This window comes from Lagenorhynchus albirostris, chromosome 21 (assembly GCF_949774975.1).
Source record: "Lagenorhynchus albirostris chromosome 21, mLagAlb1.1, whole genome shotgun sequence".
NCBI classification, from domain to species: Eukaryota; Metazoa; Chordata; class Mammalia; order Artiodactyla; family Delphinidae; genus Lagenorhynchus; species Lagenorhynchus albirostris.
In genome coordinates, this window is record NC_083115.1 from 27,175,772 (window position 1) to 27,194,416 (window position 18,645).

The window sequence follows — 18,645 nt, forward strand, 5'->3', positions numbered from 1 at the left end:
ACTGTATATTCGCACTAGTACTGAGTGAGGCTTCCAATCTCTTCGCACCCTTGACAACCCTTGTTACTACCTGTATTTTCACTAACAGCCATTGCGGTGAATAGTAAGTGGTTTCTCATTATGGTTTTGATTTGCATTTTCCTGATAGCTAATGATATTGAACAACTTTTCAGGTGATTATTGGCTCCTTGTATATCTCACTTAGAGCACTGTCTATTCAGGTATTTGCCCATTTTAAACTGTGGTTGTCTTTTTGTTGTTGGGTTGTAATAGTTATTTATATACTCTATGTGTAAGTCTCTTATCAGATACATGATTTGCAAAATCTCCCATACTATGAGTTGTCTTTTTCCTTTCCTGATGGTGTTCTTTAATGCACCAAGTTTAGTTTTGATGAAGCCCTATCTATCTATCTATCTATCTATCTATCTATGTATCTATCTATGTATCTATCTATGTATCTATGTATCTATGTATCTATGTATCCATGTATCTATCTATCTAGCTCTCCGTTTTCTTTTATTGCTTGTGCTTTTGCTGTCTTATCTAAAAACAAAAACAGGGTATCATTGCTTTTCCCATGATCAAAAAGATTAATGATTGCATTTTCTTTGTAAGAGTGTTATATTTTTGGCTTTTATATTTAGGTGTTTGGTCCATTTTGCATTAATTTTTGTATATTGAGTTGCATAGGAATCCAGCTTCATTATATTGCATGTGGATTCTAGTTGTTCCAACACCATTTGTTGAAAAGACTATTATTCCCCTCACTAAATTGTCTTGGCAGTCATAAAAATCAATTGCCCATAAATGTGAAGGTTTATTTTTAGACTTTCAGCTTTATTCCTTGGATCTATATGTCTACCCTTATGTCAGGACAATACTGTCTTGATTACTACAGCTTCGTAATAGATATGGCAAGTGTGAATCCTACAAATGCGTTCTTCCCTTTCAAGACTATTTTGAGTATTCTGAGTTTCTTGAATTCCCACATGAATTTTAGTATCAGCTTGTTAATTTCTACAGAGAACTCAGGTAGAATTTTCATGGGCATTGCATTGAAGTTGTAGCTCAATTGAGGATGTTGCCTTCTTGACAATGTTAAGTCTTCTGATTCCAAGTATTTAATTTTTAAAACTATATTTCTTAGTTTTCAGAGTGTAAGTTAGAACTTCTTTCATTAAAAGCATTACTGAATTTCACTTTTTTAGAAACCACTGTAAATGGAATTGTATTCTTTAATTTTATCCTCAGACAGTTCATTACAGTGTACAGATACTCAATGGATATTTGTATTTTTATCTTGTATCCTACAAACTTGATGAACGTGATTATTAGTTCTGGGTAGATGGTCCATCCTATAAGGGAGAGCTGGATAAAGGGGGAAAGCCCCTGGTCTCTCAGATACAGTAAGCAAGAATACAACATTCACAACTCAGAGCAGGGATGTGAGCAATGATGGGGGCCTGTCCTCCCAGTGAAGTTTTATACAGAGTGACTGTGACCTGAAGACACAAAGAGCCCCATAATTTTGGGGCTCTTTCAGTGTGAAAGTGCATTTGGAGGAGAGGGTAAAGGTTGTAGTTCAAGTGCCACAGGCTCTAGCTATTTTTAACAGGTAGATATTCTTGAATAAATGTTCCTTCCTTTTCTGTATGCATTTAGAACAATTTCCAATGACTCGAAGTGTTTTTTGTTTGTTTGTTTTGGTTTTGATCATTTACACCAGATATGATTGTTTTGCTGGGGCAGATTCATGGAGCTTCTCACGCCCCCAGGACAGAAACGGAACTCTTCTGGCAGCAACATTTTTTTTTCTTTTTTAAAAAGGCTTTATTTTTAGAGTGGTTTTAAGTTCACAGCAACATTGAGCATAGAGCACAGAGAGTTCCCATACACACTCTGCCCCCAGACAGGCACGGCCTCTCGCGCTATCAGTATCCTACACTCTGCGGTACATCTGTTACAGCTGTTGAACCCACACTGACACATCATCACCCAAGTGCTTGATATGCATTAGGGTTCATTCTTGGTGTTGGATATTCTGTGGGTTTGGAGGAATACGTAATGGTAGATATCCACCATCACAGTATTATCAAAAACAGTTTTCCTGCCCTAAGAACTCTCTAAGCTCCACCTGTTCATCCCTCCCTCCCCCTTGACCCCAGGCAATCACTGATCTTTTTACTACCTCCACAGTCTTGCCTTCGGCAGAATGTCATATAGTTGGAATCACACAGTATAATCTTCTTAGATTGGCTTCTTTCATTTGGTAATATGCATTTAAGTTTCTTTCACGGCTCTTCATGGTTTGATAGCTCATTTCTTTCTAGCGCTAAACAATATTCCATCTTTTGGAAGTACCGCGGTTTATTTATCCATTTACCTACTGTGTCTTGGCTGCTTCTGAGTTTTGCTAATTATGAATAAAGCTCCTGTAAACATCCACACGAGGGTCTCTGTGTGAACAAGCTCTCAGCTCCTCTGAGTAAATACCAAGGAGTGCAAATGCCAGATCGTATGTCAAGAGTAGCTTTAGTTTTGTAAGAAACCCGCACACTTCCTTCCAAAGTGGCTGCACCTTTTTGCATTCCCACCAGCAGCGATGAGGATCCTGATCCCCCTACAACAGCGCCAGCGTTGGAGGTCGCTGGTGCTCTGGATTTTGGCCATCCTAGTAGGTGTGCGGTGGCATCTCATTATTTTAATTTGCATTTCCCTGATGACAGGTGAGGTGAAGCAACTTTCCGCATGCTGATTTACCACCTGAATGTCTTACTTGGTGAAGTGACTCTTCAGGTCTTTTGCCCAATTTTTAATTATATTGTTCAATTTTGGTTAACGGGCAACAAACTTTTAATACAGAAATATATTTAGAGAAAAAAGTGATACGGCATCTGATGATTAAATATATGATCTATGAATTTTTTCATAACATAATTAAGAAATTGAAATGAGAAAATTTAGAATTAAAAGTCAGATACTTAAATGTGGCAGGAGTTTAGGCATTTGAAAAAAATACACAAGAAATATTATTGAAAACAAAGTTGGCGATAAAAAAATGACTTTTTCCATAATGGGCTTAGGAGAGGAAATAAAATTTTTACAGCTGAGAAGACATCTATGCTTCACTTACATAAATAAGCATAGTTGTATAAGTGACAGAGTTATGTAAACATAATCATTACATTATTCTGTTAAATCAACAGATGTGGGATCTCTGGGAAAAAAGAGAACCTCAGGATGTTCTAAATTTGTGAAGAAACTACTATATTTCTGGTGTGATTAAATCTCTAAGGGAAGATATAATTCAAAATCCTTTTTAAATGGCTAGATTAAATTATCTAACAAAACTACGCATAGCCCTTTTTTGACCCATAAATCCCATTTCTAGGAATTTACTCTGAAGATATACAGTTTGTCTAAATATTATATATTGAAGATACTGGGTCGGCCAAAAAGTGCATTTGGTTTTAAGTAAAAATAAAAGACATTTTTCATTTTCACGAAGAACCTTATTGAACAACATATTCACTAACCGAATGAACTTTTTGCCAACCATATATATATATATATATATATATATATATATATATATATATATATAAAAATCCTTGAACGATGGTAGGTTAGGGGCACTGACCCACTGCACCCTCAAAAACCAAGTATAACTTACAGTCAGCCCCCCTAGCTGTAGTTCCACGTCCACAGATTCAACCAACCACAGACTGGGTAGTGCGTCATATTTGCTATTGAAAAAAATCTGCATATAAGTGGACCTGCACAGTTCAAATCCATGATGTCCGAGGGTCAACTGTATATAGTTACCATTTACGTAAAAAAGGAATAGGAAAGAAGAAAATATACATATATCTCATTTGTGAAAAGAGAAGATATAAAAATGATAAACCAACAACCAATGAGAATGGTTATCTATACGGGCTTGTTGGGAAAAGTCTGAAAGAATGTCTGAATAGGATTGGGATAGAAGGGATGAGCTGAAAGACATACTTCTCTGAGTATAATTTTTCAAAAGCTCTAACTTTTAGTGCTATAGTAATATTTCACGTAAGTAAAAACAGTAAGACCAACAAGGATGAGAGGGCAACTCAAATTGGAATACAAAGTTTATCAAATGAACCTTACTGTATCACAAATGTATACATGGCTACAACGAGGAGGATGAAGAATAAAAAACAAAAAAGTAAATATACTAACCAAAGTAACTTGGGAAATATTACTTTGACTATAGACCGTAAGACTGAAAATAAAGACCTATAGACAAATATTGCGCTCTAGTCCGTATGGATTAGCAATTCTTAAGCTTCTTTATATACAGTCTATTAGAAAGTGATTGCTGTGCTTTGGATAATGAAAGCCAGGCTTCTCATTGATGGAAAAAGGAGTCACAAATAGGGAAAGAGCGAAGACTAGGATGAGGCCTGCGGGGCTGGATGGCTGTCAGAGACATCAGCATGAACTTGAAGTTGTAGACAGATAGATGATGGATGTATGGATAGACAGGTAGATAGATTGATTAAAAAAAAAATTATGAGTGTGTTATTTTGTTGGTTTATGTATACCTACAGCCTAGCTCTGTCTGCTAAGGGGGTCTAGGAGCAATGACATTCTGGTAGCAAAGAGCACATTTAGCATCCAGACCCTGATCATAAAGATCATTCTCCAATAAAATAAACCAGGGTTCCTTGAGGAAACGACTGATTCCAGGGCTGAGCCAGGGGAAGTACAATGAAAACCTGAGACACCTCTTACGGCCAAAAAGTAAGGAAGTGTTAAAAATAATCATGAGGACATATCTCAAGGACATGAGAAACGATCTGAAAGAACTCCAAATAGATAAATCTGGTACAATTAAGCAATAAAATAAATAATAAATAATGTTAACAATGGCTTGTAATACACGCACTAAAACAAATATCCATGAGTCTGTACTCACATAAAGTAATAAATGAATGAATGAATAAGTGGAGGGCTTCCCTGGTGGCGCAGTGGTTGAGAGTCCGCCTGCCGATGCAGGGGACACGGGTTCGTGCCCCGGTCCGGGAAGATCCCACATGCCGTGGAGCGGCTGGGCCCGTGAGCCATGGCCGCTGAGCCTGCGCGTCTGGAGCCTGTGCTCCGCAACGGGAGAGGCCACAACAGTGAGAGGCCCGCGTACCGCAAAAAAAAAAAAAAAAAAAGTGGAAAGAAGTCAAAAATCTTACTTATAGTAGAATTCCAATAAAAATATATCAAAGAAACGGTGGAAGTAGAAAAGGCACCATTTGGCAAGCACAATGGTACTAATTATTTCAGAGAAGAAGCATCAGTGTCAAAGCAAATAGATTAAAGTTTAATGGAAAACACGATATTTGCAAAGTCTAAAAGTGTAGCTCATGATATTTTCATCAATTACAAAGAGAAAAAGTAACTTTAGAGTGGAGAAATCTCACGGAGAAACCCTAACCAAGCTAACCAAGACTAGATGTTAGACCAAGATTAACATCACCAGTAATGAAACATCCTAGCATTGCATACACTCTTAAATAATACAGTAAGACCGGCACAGAATCAGTAATATTATCGCTATAAATGCAGAGCCTAAATTTAATCATGAGGAGATATTAGATGAATTCAAGTTGGAGGGTATTCTATAAAATAAGTATTCTTCCAATGTGTCAGCTTCTTAAAAGGCAAAGAAAAGGATGAGGGGCTGTTACAGATTAAAGAACCCTTAAGAGTCATGACAACAAATGGGTTCTATCCTGGCTAGAAAATTTGCCAACATTTGAATAAGCTCTGTAGATCATGTAATAGTGTTGTATCAATGTTATTTTTCTAGTTCTGGTAATTCTACTATGATTATATAAGGTGGTATCATTAAGAGAATTTGGACGAAGAGTATTACAAGAATTACTTGTATTTTGCAAAAGCTTATGAGTCTGAAAAGTTAAAAAATAGAAAAAAAAAATGAATGGCTTAAGGCTACCAGGAGAAATAAGGAACGATAAATATAAGGTTGTTTTTAAACCTGGGGAGAAAAAGGAGTAAAAGTGATGAAAGGAAATTCATCTTAACTAAGCCCTTGGATGTTTAGACACCTTGTATTTCATGTATTCATTCTATGCCCCTAATAAGAATAAAGAAAGAATTTTCTGAGTGCTTACTACATTGAAACTGGAGGGTAGGACCACAGCAATCAGAGCTGCTGTTGTTACCTAGTGTCTACAGATGACGAAACAGAATCCCAATGTGTAGTAATTCATCCAGTTCACAGGGATGGTTCTGGAAGAGTCCTCTTTACTGTCAGAATTTATGACACAATACAATTCAAGTACACACACGCACACGTATTGTATATTGGTATTTGAACCAATGGATACATTACATGGTACGTGGTTCCCCCAGAAGTGAAAAGGTTAAGTGCTAAATCTTTTTCGACTATTTCATAAATCGGTAACTAGCTCTGAAAATGCAAATTTGTTAGATGACCGCCATAAAATTTCATTTTCCCTTAAACTCATTTTAAAGAAAGCATCTCTAGACATCTGAGTAAAAATTTCATAACTAGGCTTGGTCTCTGCTCATGCTGGAAGAAGGCTGTCTTTGCCCAGGTAGCTTATGATTTAGTCAGGATAAAGGAGAGTGAATTTGGTGGGACAAGAGAAGTACAAATACCTATCAGGAAGGTTGAAAAGAAGGAGAGAGAACATTCAGGATGCAGTGGACTGGAGTTAGGAAGACTGCATGGGGGAGGTAGCACCTGGGTGAAAACCGCAGAGGAGAAATGGACCTCCTCCACGCTGCACTGCTTTCATGCACGGTACATTTCTGTTAATAAATATTTGGAGAACACTAGGATGTGTTCTCCAATTTAGCAGCTAATCACAGTTTTTTGAGTTCTAGGAAACATAAACTTTCTGCCACCCCCTTCCCTCCAACATGTTGCTCAGGGCTGGTCACAAGGAGAGAGCCCGGTGGGTAGGGGGACCTGCAAAGGCAAAGAATCAAGGGGAAGTTCTCAGTGTTTTATTTCATATCAAAAATCATGTTTTAAATTAAGAAACCTCCAAATAAATATGCTGGTGGGAACGGCTCTATTCATTAAATATCCATACTAAGAGAATTAACACAGTAAAAAGAAAATTTCTAGCTTGAGAACTAAGCAAAACCTTCTCCCAGAGCTGTCATTTATGCCATTTTAGGCCTGCTAGCTCCAAGTCAATAGGTTTTCTGAGAACATTATCTGTAAACGTGACAATTATGTTTCACTATCAAGAGGTGGTTAAAAGTACGATCCTACATCCTTATGGAAAAGAAGAAGAATCTTACAAACTGAGACACTAGCCTAACAATATAACCTTATGTAAAAGACCAAGGTTTATTAGAGCAAACGTTGTTTTTTCAGTCTAGAGCATTTTATTCCTTGAATAACAACATGGGTTCAGGTTTGCAGGTTAAACTTTTTATATTATAATTTATCCTACTGTGTGCGAACATAAGTTTACAACAGTCTTTTAACTAAAAAGTTTATAATTAAATAAATAGAAATAGTACGTTACTAAACTATATTTCGCTGTGCAGCTTGCCTTGAAAATCATAGCATCACACAATTTGTCATCTCTCTCAGGAAACATCTCAACCACATAATCAGTTGTCTTGTTTAAAGACACTGAATTCAAATTTCTTAAAATTGAAAACTTAGTATGTCTTTCCCTTAGGACTTCTGTTAATGCACACAAACCACTTTAATAGTTTTCAGGGAAAAGATGAAGTTATTTCCTAAAAACTCCCCAGTTATTTGAGTCAAGCAATTAATTAGCAATCCACGAAGTTCAAATTAATTAAATGCAGTAAAATTATTTGTGCAGCCGCAATCTCGTATTGTCCTTTGATTGCAAAAGTCGACATGCACTCTTCTATATTCTGTTTTAGCAAATAAGCAGATGGTAGGTTATCAAAGAGGGGAAAACAAAAGATGGCCTTCCGAGACTTAAATTCAAAGAGGTAAGACCAAAATAGATTCGAAACACTGTGATGACAGGGTTTAAACACCACCGTATGTAGAAATAAACATTCTCTGAGTCAGGAGAAGGTGCAGGAGGTATGAAGAAATAGAACTTGCTATTTTCTTCTTCCCTGTCACATGTGAAAAATTTTTTTTCATTTTTCACCTGCAATTCGAACAAAGTAGTTGCATTTAGACATAATTGGAACAACTTTGTGAGATCCTTTTGAGGCATTAAAATATATTACCAATAGAGATCAGACTTGTGGTTGCCAAGGGGGTGGGGTGGATTGGGAGTTTGGGGTTCACAGATGCAAACTATTATATACAGGATGGATAAACAACAAGGTCCTACGGTACAGCACAGGGAACTATATTCAATATTCTGTGATAAACTATAATGGAAACGAATATGAAAAAGAATATATATATGTATAACTGACTCACTTTGCTGTACAGGAGAAATAAACACAACACATTAAATCAACTCTACGTCAATAAAATAAATTAAAAAGTACACTGTCAATAAAATATTGCTGTCCTAAGATCATGGGAGTACTTGTACAGCCAAGTGTCCCTTTATTTTAATGATAGGGAATCAATCCCATACATTGATTTTTGATAAATGTATTATTTTCTTTTTTCACTTAAGTGACAAAATTCATGTTTCCTAACTGGAAACAAATCATAAATACTTGCCAGGACACCCTGACTGCCCCACTGGCAACTTTCACTATTCTCTACACCTCCCTTTCACAGACTAGCTCTAAGGCTTAGTAGGGAAGAATGAGCATTTATAAATAGATGATCTTATTTATGGCAGCATTTAAAAATTATTTACAGAACTCACAGATATTGTCTCATTGCAAGAACAATCAATACAGAAATATATAAAGAAAAAATTAGAAGTCTTTCATTATGTACTGTCCCACTACTAGCCTGACTTTACCCCCTTTATTCTTCTCCAGTTGTATTTCCCTATGAATTTATACATATATACATATATATACCTACTTACATACTTATATATACACATATATATATACTTATACATTTATTGATATGTTGCCTTATTATCTTTACTTTCTGATTTGCACCTACTTTTTATCCTTAATAATATCCAATCATAGCGTATGGGTCTCCCTCACAGGTTGAACTGCTGTGTGCTATTCTATGGCATGAGTACACCTTAATTTATTTAATAATTCTCTACTGAAAGGCATTAAGACAGTTCTCCCTTTTGATTTATGAGATACTATTATATTTTACATGTCTGGTTTCTGCATATATAAAGCAGTACTGCGTAAGCTTTTTTTAGGTGTAAAATTGCTTGGTGTAATATTATATGTGCATTTTAAATGTGCACAATGGCTGTCACTGAGTCTTCCAGGAATGAATGCTGTCAGTCATCCCTTCCATCTTCTGCAACACTGGATATTACTTCTCTTTTTAATTTTTATCAATGTGATGGCTGGAAATGACACTTTGGTTTTTTCTTTTGTCTGCTTTGACTTTGATCAGGTTTATTACTGCAATAAAATACGTGTATTGGCCTTTGAATTTCTTCTTTCAATTTCCTGGCTATATTTATACAAATGTTTCCAATTGATTAGCTTTTTTCCTTGAACAATAGAAATACCTTATATATTCTGTATGGTAATGATTTTTTACACATTTTTAAATATTTCAATTGTCTTTAACTTTGCCATGTTTTTGTTAACACATATTGATGTTTTTATGTCAAATTTGTAGACAGGTCTTTTTCTTTAGGGCTTCAGGGTTTATGGCTTGCTTTATATTACGCTCCAATTATAGTTTTATAAAAATGAACATTTTATTTTCTCTAAATACTTCAATAATTATTTTATATGTTTGTTCTGTCACCCATATGTGGATTACTTTGTTAATACTGTGGTATATTTACATAAATTACATTTTTCCAGTAGGATATGCAAATTTGCCAATACTTTTTATAAGGAGTCAAGCTAATTTTTCTGCTAAGTTTAAATTATTACCCATATCATGGGCCAAATTCACATTTATACAAAAATCTACTTCTGGACGACCTGCTTTGTTTCATTAAACTACCTTGTTTCATTAATCTATTTGTTACTTTAAGAACTGATGCCACATTGTTTGAACTCCTATGACATTTGAATTTTTTTGCTACCTGGAAAAGCAAATCACATTCCATTGTCTACTTTTATTTTCCAATAACAAGAAGAATTTACTTAACAATAAAAAAATGGGAATGCCTTTTCTCAAAGGATTAATTTAAATGCTACAACACTTTCTGGTCTTTTGTCTATTTAGGCATAGACTTTTTTTTTTTTTTTTTTTTGGCGGTACGCGGGCCTCTCACTGTTGTGGCCTCTCCCACTGCGGGGGCTCCGGATGCGCAGCCTCAGCGGCCATGGCTCACGGGCCCAGCCGCTCCGCGGCATGTGGGATCTTCCCGGACCGGGGCATGAACCCGTGTCCCCTGCATCAGCAGGCGGACTCTCAACCACTGCGCCACCAGGGAAGCCCTAGGCATAGACTTCTGAGAGCTCTTTCAACATCTATTATGATACTAGTACACCTGAACTATCTTGTTTTGAATCTATTTGTTTAAGTTGTGTTTTCTAAGATAATCCTATGTTTTGGCTAGTTTACCAAATTATTTGGTATAAAATTGCACATTGTATCCTATGCATTTTTTTAAATTCTTCACATTTTTAACTGAACAAATTTTCCTTCTTCTTGGTGATTTGTTCTTTCTATTTGTCTCTCTTTGATCAGATATGCCAAAGGTTCATCTATTTTGTTGGATATTTTGAGGACTAAGCTTTTATCTTTTACGCAACTTATGTTTTATTTGGTTTGCTTTTTAAACTTTCTTTAATTTCAGCTTTTATTTTCGTTACTCTAGTTTCTTTTATTTGTTGCTTGTTTGTAGATTCAAAGAACACTTAGATTATTGACTTCCATTCTCTCTCCTTCCACCTCCCCGCAGTGTCTCTCAAGTGCATTTAAGGCTATATGTTTTCTTTTAAGGACTTCATCAGTAAAGTCTTGTATGAAATAATAATGTATCCATTAATTAACATTTATCTCCAAATATATCTTAATTTTCAGTTTTTATTCTTAATTTCAGTTATTCAAAAAATATATAGGGCTTCCCTGGTGGCGCAGCAGTTGAGAGTCCGCCTGCCGATGCAGGGGACACGGGTTCGTGCCCCGCTCCGGGAAGATCCCACATGCCGCGGAGCGGCTGGGCCCGTGAGCCATGGCTGCTGAGCCTGCGCGTCCGGAGGCTGTGCTCTGCAATGGGAGAGGCCACAACAGTGAGAGGCCCGCTTAGCACCAAAAAAAAAAAAAAAAAAAGTATATATATACACACACACACACACACACACACACACACACACACATGTGTGTGCCTGTATGTGTGTGTGTGTGTGTGTGTGAGATCTTGGGGAGATTGTTTGTATGTGTATGGGGGGTGGTATGTGTGTGCACACAGGCAACTGTGTGTCTAATCTTGGGGAGATATTTTTGTTAGTGGATTTTTCACTTTGTTCCATCATGGACAGGTAGCTTGACCTGCATTCATTTGCTTCTGAATTTCATTAAGATAATCTGTGTGACCATGCATGTTTTGTGCCGTGAACCCTTGATAGAAATGCATACTTTCAAGGCAGTAGCATTTAAAACACAGGGTCAGGAACCACAATGCTTGGGAAGGACCCTCATCTTCTATTTTCCCGATTCACAACTGTTGCCAAGTGACTTAACTGCTCTCCAACTCGGTTTTCTCACTGACAAGAGTTCCTTCCTTCTGTGTAATAAACATGTTCTAAATATGTGTTAGTGTCAAGAATTGGTTTTGAGAGAATCTTTACTCAGAAATAAATTGGATTTACATTTTTCTCTTTACAGAAAATAAAAGACAATTCTTAGGTTAAACAACAACAACAAAACTAAGCTTCCCGTGTGTAACTAAGGCAAGCTGGCCCATGTTAGCGGATCAGCAGGAACTTAGTAATCATCCCCTTAGTAGCTGAACACGGTGGGGTTTTTAACTTTCTTTAATTTTGTGAGTTGAGTTTTCAGTTATGGAAGATTAAACCAATCAATACATCGTAAGTGCTCAGAGTAACACCTGCCACATTGAACATGCATATAATAAATATTGGTCATCATTAGAGTTATTTTTTTTCAATCTTCTATACCTTAATCATTTTTGTTGATTTTATTTACCTGATTTTTCACGTTTCTGAACATGGGTTAGCACTATGACAACGGTACGTCTTCATAGTTTTCTTTATTTTCTCCCAAATTTTCAGTTCTTGGAGCATTCTAAGTGTCATAGTGCACTTAGTTCAATATAAAGCATCCCTCTTCCTCTCATTTAAAACCTGAGCTGGTAAGGCCGACATGCTCTGATGTCAGTCTTGACACCCTGCCTCATTATCGTGTTTATCCAGCGTGTGTTCACTTCCTTCTTTGACAGCCCTTAAAATTTAAGATATGTGTCTTGTTAAAAAACTTGTGAGCATGTGTTTGTAAACACACATCCACCACACACATCACAAGGTTCTTTTATCCAGTTTTAGTGTGTTTTTCCTGAATAAGAAGGCTTTTTACTGATTCACAGGTGTTCATTACAGATATGTCTGGCTTCGTGCCATCTTGCTTTGATCCTCTTTTGTTATTGCTGCGATCGCTGCTGTTGTTGGATTGTTAAGCCTCCACTCTCCCAACTGCTACCTCTCCTTTTCTGTTTGTTTTCTGAAAGGTGTCAAAGCTACACATCCTCTTTCCATTTTTCTAGTCTTTACAACTTAATTTTTGACACAAATATTAAAAATTTTCTAAACCGATGTTCTGAATCCGTTAGCTTCCATCCCCAAACAAGCTGGGAGTTTAGCAAGATGGTATTACGTCCTTGTACTTCCACAGATGTTTATGTGGCCTCCCCTGTTACGTGCATCTCAGATATTGGTTTCAAATTGTTACATTTTTAAAAATCATTCTTCAATATTTATTTAGAATTAGCTACAGTATTCCATGTTTGCTTTTCTTACCATTTCCTCCCCAAAGCTTTCTTTGATTGAATTCTTTGTAATGATTCCTTGACTAATTCTTTCTGCTACAGTGTATGGTTTGCAAACTTTGGGCATCTTGGTATGTCTGAAAATATCTTTATTCTGCTTTCTGCCTTGAGTTTTAAGAGATTAAAGACTCAAAATAATTCATCTTCAAATTTGAAGACATTTCTGCATTATCTTCTACATCCAGTGTGGCTACTGAGAAGTGTCCTTTGATCTAAATCTTTTGACTTTACAGGTCACATATATCCAGTCCTCCTCTGTAAGCTTTCAGTATGATTCTTTGTGCTTGTCGTTCTGAAATTTCACTAGTGTATTCCTAACTATGGGTCTCCTTTCATTCATGCTTTCCAATATTTAATTAACTCTAATCTGGAGATCTGAGTTTGTCTTCAGTCCAGGGAGCTTTTGTTCTCTGTTTCTTTCTTATTTACTCACTTAGGTTGTTTCTATTCTTTTCTTACGGAACCTCTACTAGGCAAATATTGAAACCTCTGATCTGAAACTGTCTATCTCTGAATGCCAGTCTTATATTGTAAATCTTTCTGTCCTTTCTTTATGAATTGGGATACTTCCTTCACCTAGCCTTACTGATCACTGTTTCAGTAATCAGCCATGTCCTCTCATTATTCACGCTGAGTCCCAATGGGAGAATGCAAACAACTCTATGTATTTAAACAGTAGGAATTTTTTTCAGGGGATTGATTACACAGGTGATGGAAGATGCAAGCCACCAAGCATGGGATGGTGAGAAACCCTCCTAGTCTAAGCATCAGTAAACTTTCTACTCTGAGGTTGGAAGAATAAAAGGAGGGGACATTCAGAGGAGCCCAGAGGGCAGGCAGAGGACACCGTCCTGCCAGGCTATCCAACGGGAGCCTGGGGCCACGGCACACTGCGGCAGCTTCTGGGAGCTCTGGCCAAGGCAGAGAGCCGCAACCAACCAGTGGGCTTCCTTATCCTTCCTGCCTGCCTCTCTCGCACAGGGCAAACACTTGTAGAAGCCAGATGACCTTGGAGCTTGGGAAACTAAGCATGTAGGGGAGAGCAAGGAATGATCCGAATTCATATTTCTAAGGTCTAACTGATCTTTCTAATTTCTCTACTCTGAATTACCCTTGTGCATGAAAGTTTTATCAATTTTTTTTAAGTTAGAAAGTACTCTCATGACTGGCCTTGACTGAGTGCCTGCAATTTCACACTTGACTTTGGGTATTTTATATAAATATATTTATGATTAAGACAGGTGTGGACTGTCACCTCCAGTGTGCAGGTGAGTGCACTGTCTAGGGTCGGTGGTGGTAGAATAAATGCCACATTAGGGCTACTTACTCCTACTGTGTAAAAATCCTTTGCTACTGTCAAATGAAAATTTTAAGAGTTCATTTAGGATGGGAAAAAACAAAAAGAATAGCAAAGAAGCTGGTGTATATAGAATTTTACCAAGCATGACATTCTTTCCATAGGTCATTGCCAAGAGAGGTACTTACTGAATCCACCTCAATAGGGTAAAGTCAAAATGAGTATGACTTACTAAGAAAATAAGAAAATAAATAACTCTTCTCTGCCTACTGATAGGAATACCTTTAAATGATTGTTTAGGATACTGTGACACTGGTTCTAACTTCTCATTTCACCTTTACTCACAAATTAAAGGATGTACTCAGTCTTAGAAATCCTTACACAGTTTAAAACTCATTCTTTGCTTTTAAGTTAGTACTTAATAAGATGGCATCACATGCACAGAACCTTCATAAAAAAAGAATAAGAAATTGCCACTCAAGACTTGTTCCTACATTGCATTATTCAATCAACTTTGAAAATTCACATCAAAGATAGGTAGATGGATGGATGGATGGATAGATAGATGAATGGATAGATACATAGGTGAATGGATAGACACATAGGTACATGGAAACATGGATGGATGGATGGATACATAGATACAAGGACACATGGATAAATGGATGGATAGATAGATATATAGATGGATGGATAAATGGGTGGATGGGTGGATATGTATGGATGTATGGATGAAACAGAGGCTTCAATACGTTTTTGCTGTAATACTAAGATGAAAAAAGGAATCTAAATTTTGCAGTCTTCATATATCAAGTGAAAAAATTTACCTTACTTTCAAAACCTCTGACTGGCATCTTCAATTCCTTGCAGAAGCAATGACAAGGCATGATTTTTGTTAAGTGAAGATGTTATATTTCTTGGTATAACTCTAGTTTTCATGATATGCCTAGTTTTAAATTATTCCAGACCATATTCATTTTGCTCCGCATTGGAAGGACAGATCCCAACTTACGAAACAAGAAAACTACAAAGAAATTTAGTTTTCTTAGTTGTGGCTATAAAAACATGAATTATTTGTAAAACAAAAGTAAACAGATAAATAAGTAAATAAATAAATACTCTATATCTCTATCTGTGTATCTTTTACCTTCTATGGGGACCCAGCCTGTATCTCAATACTGGAAACAGAAGAACCAAGATGCACCCATGTGCAGAGACAGTCAGGGTCCTTAGATTGCATGCCAGCCTCAGCCAGAAATAAAATGCCCATTTGTATTTCATCAAGACACGTGTCACCTACTGACAGTGTCCATGATTTATAACTGTGTGTCGTAATTCATATGTCACACCTGACATTTTTTAGTTCAAGTGCAGCCATCCAGGCCCTACAATGCCTGGGTGATCGACACACAGAGATCATTTGGGTGTAGAAACAGAGAGTGAGAACAGACCTGTGCTCGCTCTGTCCTTCCACTTCAGCAGGACAATAAAACTTGTCCCTACGCCCCTGTCCTCGTACATGCAGGATTGAGCACTGTTCGCAAACCACACTGTAGTGCTTTCAATGGCCAACAAAGAGAGTCAGCTGAATGAAGATTTTTATGAAAATATTTTATGAAATTTGTCAAAGTATACAAGCAGGAAAGTTGGAGAAACATGAAACAGAATAGATTTTATTATAGTCCTTCAAAACTGCTCTTGGGGTGTTAATTCAGTTCATTGTTAGAAGTAGGAAGTCTCCAAATAAAAACTGAATAATAAATATTTATATTTTATATCAACACTATTAAAATCTTTGGCTGAATATGGATCACAGTATGTTTTCTTTATCTAAGTTTTAACACAACTGATATGCATTAATCACAGTTTGATGAAATTTGATGTAATGTATATTATTCTAAGAATGCAGTCATAAAATTGTTTTCAACCATTAGGATAACCACGTCTACTTAAAAATAGAAAGAGTTTTGTGCTAAAAACAACTGCCTCATTTTGGAACACCTTGATTACATAACATCTGGCCCCATCCTTTTATCTATCTATCTACCTATCTATCTGTCTTTTATCCCAACTTTATGGAGATATAATTGACACAAAGCTAGTGTATATATTTAAGGGATGCAACTTGATGCTTTGACATATGTCTACATTGTGAAATAATCACCACAATCCAGATAATTAACACACATCACCTCACAGGGTCACCCCTTCCTTCCTTCCTCCCTCCATTCCTCCCTTCCTTCCTTCCCTCCTTCCTTTCTTCCTTCCTTCCTTCTTTCCTTCCTTCCTTTCTTCCTTCCTTCCTCCTTCCTTCCCTCCCTCCTTCCTTCCTTCTTTCCTCCCTTCCTTCCTTTCTTCTTTCCTCTCTTCCTTCCTTCCTTCTTTCCTCTCTTCCTTCTTTCCTCTCTTCCTTCCTTCCTTCCTTCCTTTCTTCCTTCCTTCCTCCCTTCCTTCCTCTATCTCCCTCTCCCTCTCTTTTTCCTTCTTTTTTGAGGGGATGAGAACACTTCAGATCTATCCTCTTAGTAAATTTCAAGCACACCACACAGTACTGTTCAATACTGTCTTCATGCTGCACATTATGTCTCCAGAACTCATTTATCTCGTAACTGGAAGCTTGTACCCTTTGACAAACACCTCCCCATTCCCCCCACCCCCAGCTCCTGGCAACCACCATTCTCTTCTCTTCACTATGAATCTGACCATTGTACATTCCTCATCTCAGTGAGATTATGCAGTATGTCTTTCTGTGGCTGGCTTATTTCACTTAGCGTAATGCCTTCAGGTTCCATCCATGTTGTAACCTATGACAAGATTCCCTTCCTTTTTAAGGCTGAAAAATACTCCACTGTATGTATAGACCACATTTCCTTTATCTGTTCATCTGCTGACAAACATTTAGGTTCCTTCCATGCCATGGTTCCTGTGGATAACGCTGCAATGAACATGGGATCACAGACAACTATTCTCAACCCCGATGTCAAATTCTTTGGATAAATACTCAGCAGTGGGATATCTTGCCTTTGACTTAAGTATGGTTAGTCACTGTAAATATGACGTGGTAATTTGGTCATACACATAATAATGGCAAGCAACACTGGACTAAAAATCTTTCTCTTAATTGCAAATACATGTGTATAGGAGGTGTATGCAACTTAGAAGAAACAGCGTTTGAAGCAAATGCTTCAGAAAAATTCTGGTTGGGATAGTAGGAGACTGCCAGTCATACATAACTCCAAAACATGAACTGATCAGCACCATAATTTTTTATTTTTTACTTCTAAAATTGAAGTGGCTTACACTAACAAAGGAGTGCATCAGTCAAAATCAAGTTTAAAAGATATTGATAAATTATTTAGAAGGATATGAAGATGCTCATCCCAAGAAGTACTTTATGTAATTGGGAATTAAATTTACATAAGCATCTGAGGGTCAACTGAAAAGAAAGAAGTATGATATAGTAGTTCTCATTATCTGATTTTAAAAAAAACCAAAAAACGTAAACGAGCACATTTCGATCACCTCTTCCTGTTGTGGTTGTCTCAGCACTGAGTGTTTTGCTTGTTTAAGTTACCTCTGGTTACATAATATAGTGACTCTCATTTGTAATTTTGCTGAAAATATGAGGTAATCATGTACTGAATGAACTTTAAAGTTAACAATCTAACAATCTCTAACCATATCTTAGAGGAACTTTTCCTTCTGAGAGAAAAAAAAAAAGGCTTGCATGCATAATAATTTCATCATCTGTGGTACAAGAATAGAGCCCACGGGCAATGGCAAAAATAAATTACTCGGTACACCTTTTAGATTACTTTCTTCTGATATTAACATACTTGGACACTAGTATTTCAGCGGCTCTGATCTTGACCTTCATCCATACCAGGGTAGGCACTCAGAGAATAGTTGTTGACTATATGGGTCTTCTTTGTCATCTAAGAATCATTTTTCTCTCCCTTAAGTATCCTTCTCCATCTTCTGCAGATGACAGTCATTTCTGCTTCCTCTGCAGGCTTACCCTTTTATACCTGGCCTCTGTGTCTTCTTCACACTAAACCTTTCTTACAGGAACACCTCACCTTGTTCAAGCCTCTCACTGACCCAGACATGAAGATGACTCAAAGGTGGTCCTCTAGTCTCAACTAATCTGTGAGCTCCTCCTGTCAATTTGCTACCAATTGGCTACATCACTTTGGCACTTTAAAGCTGGCATGTGTCACTCACTGCTTCCATGCCTTCCAT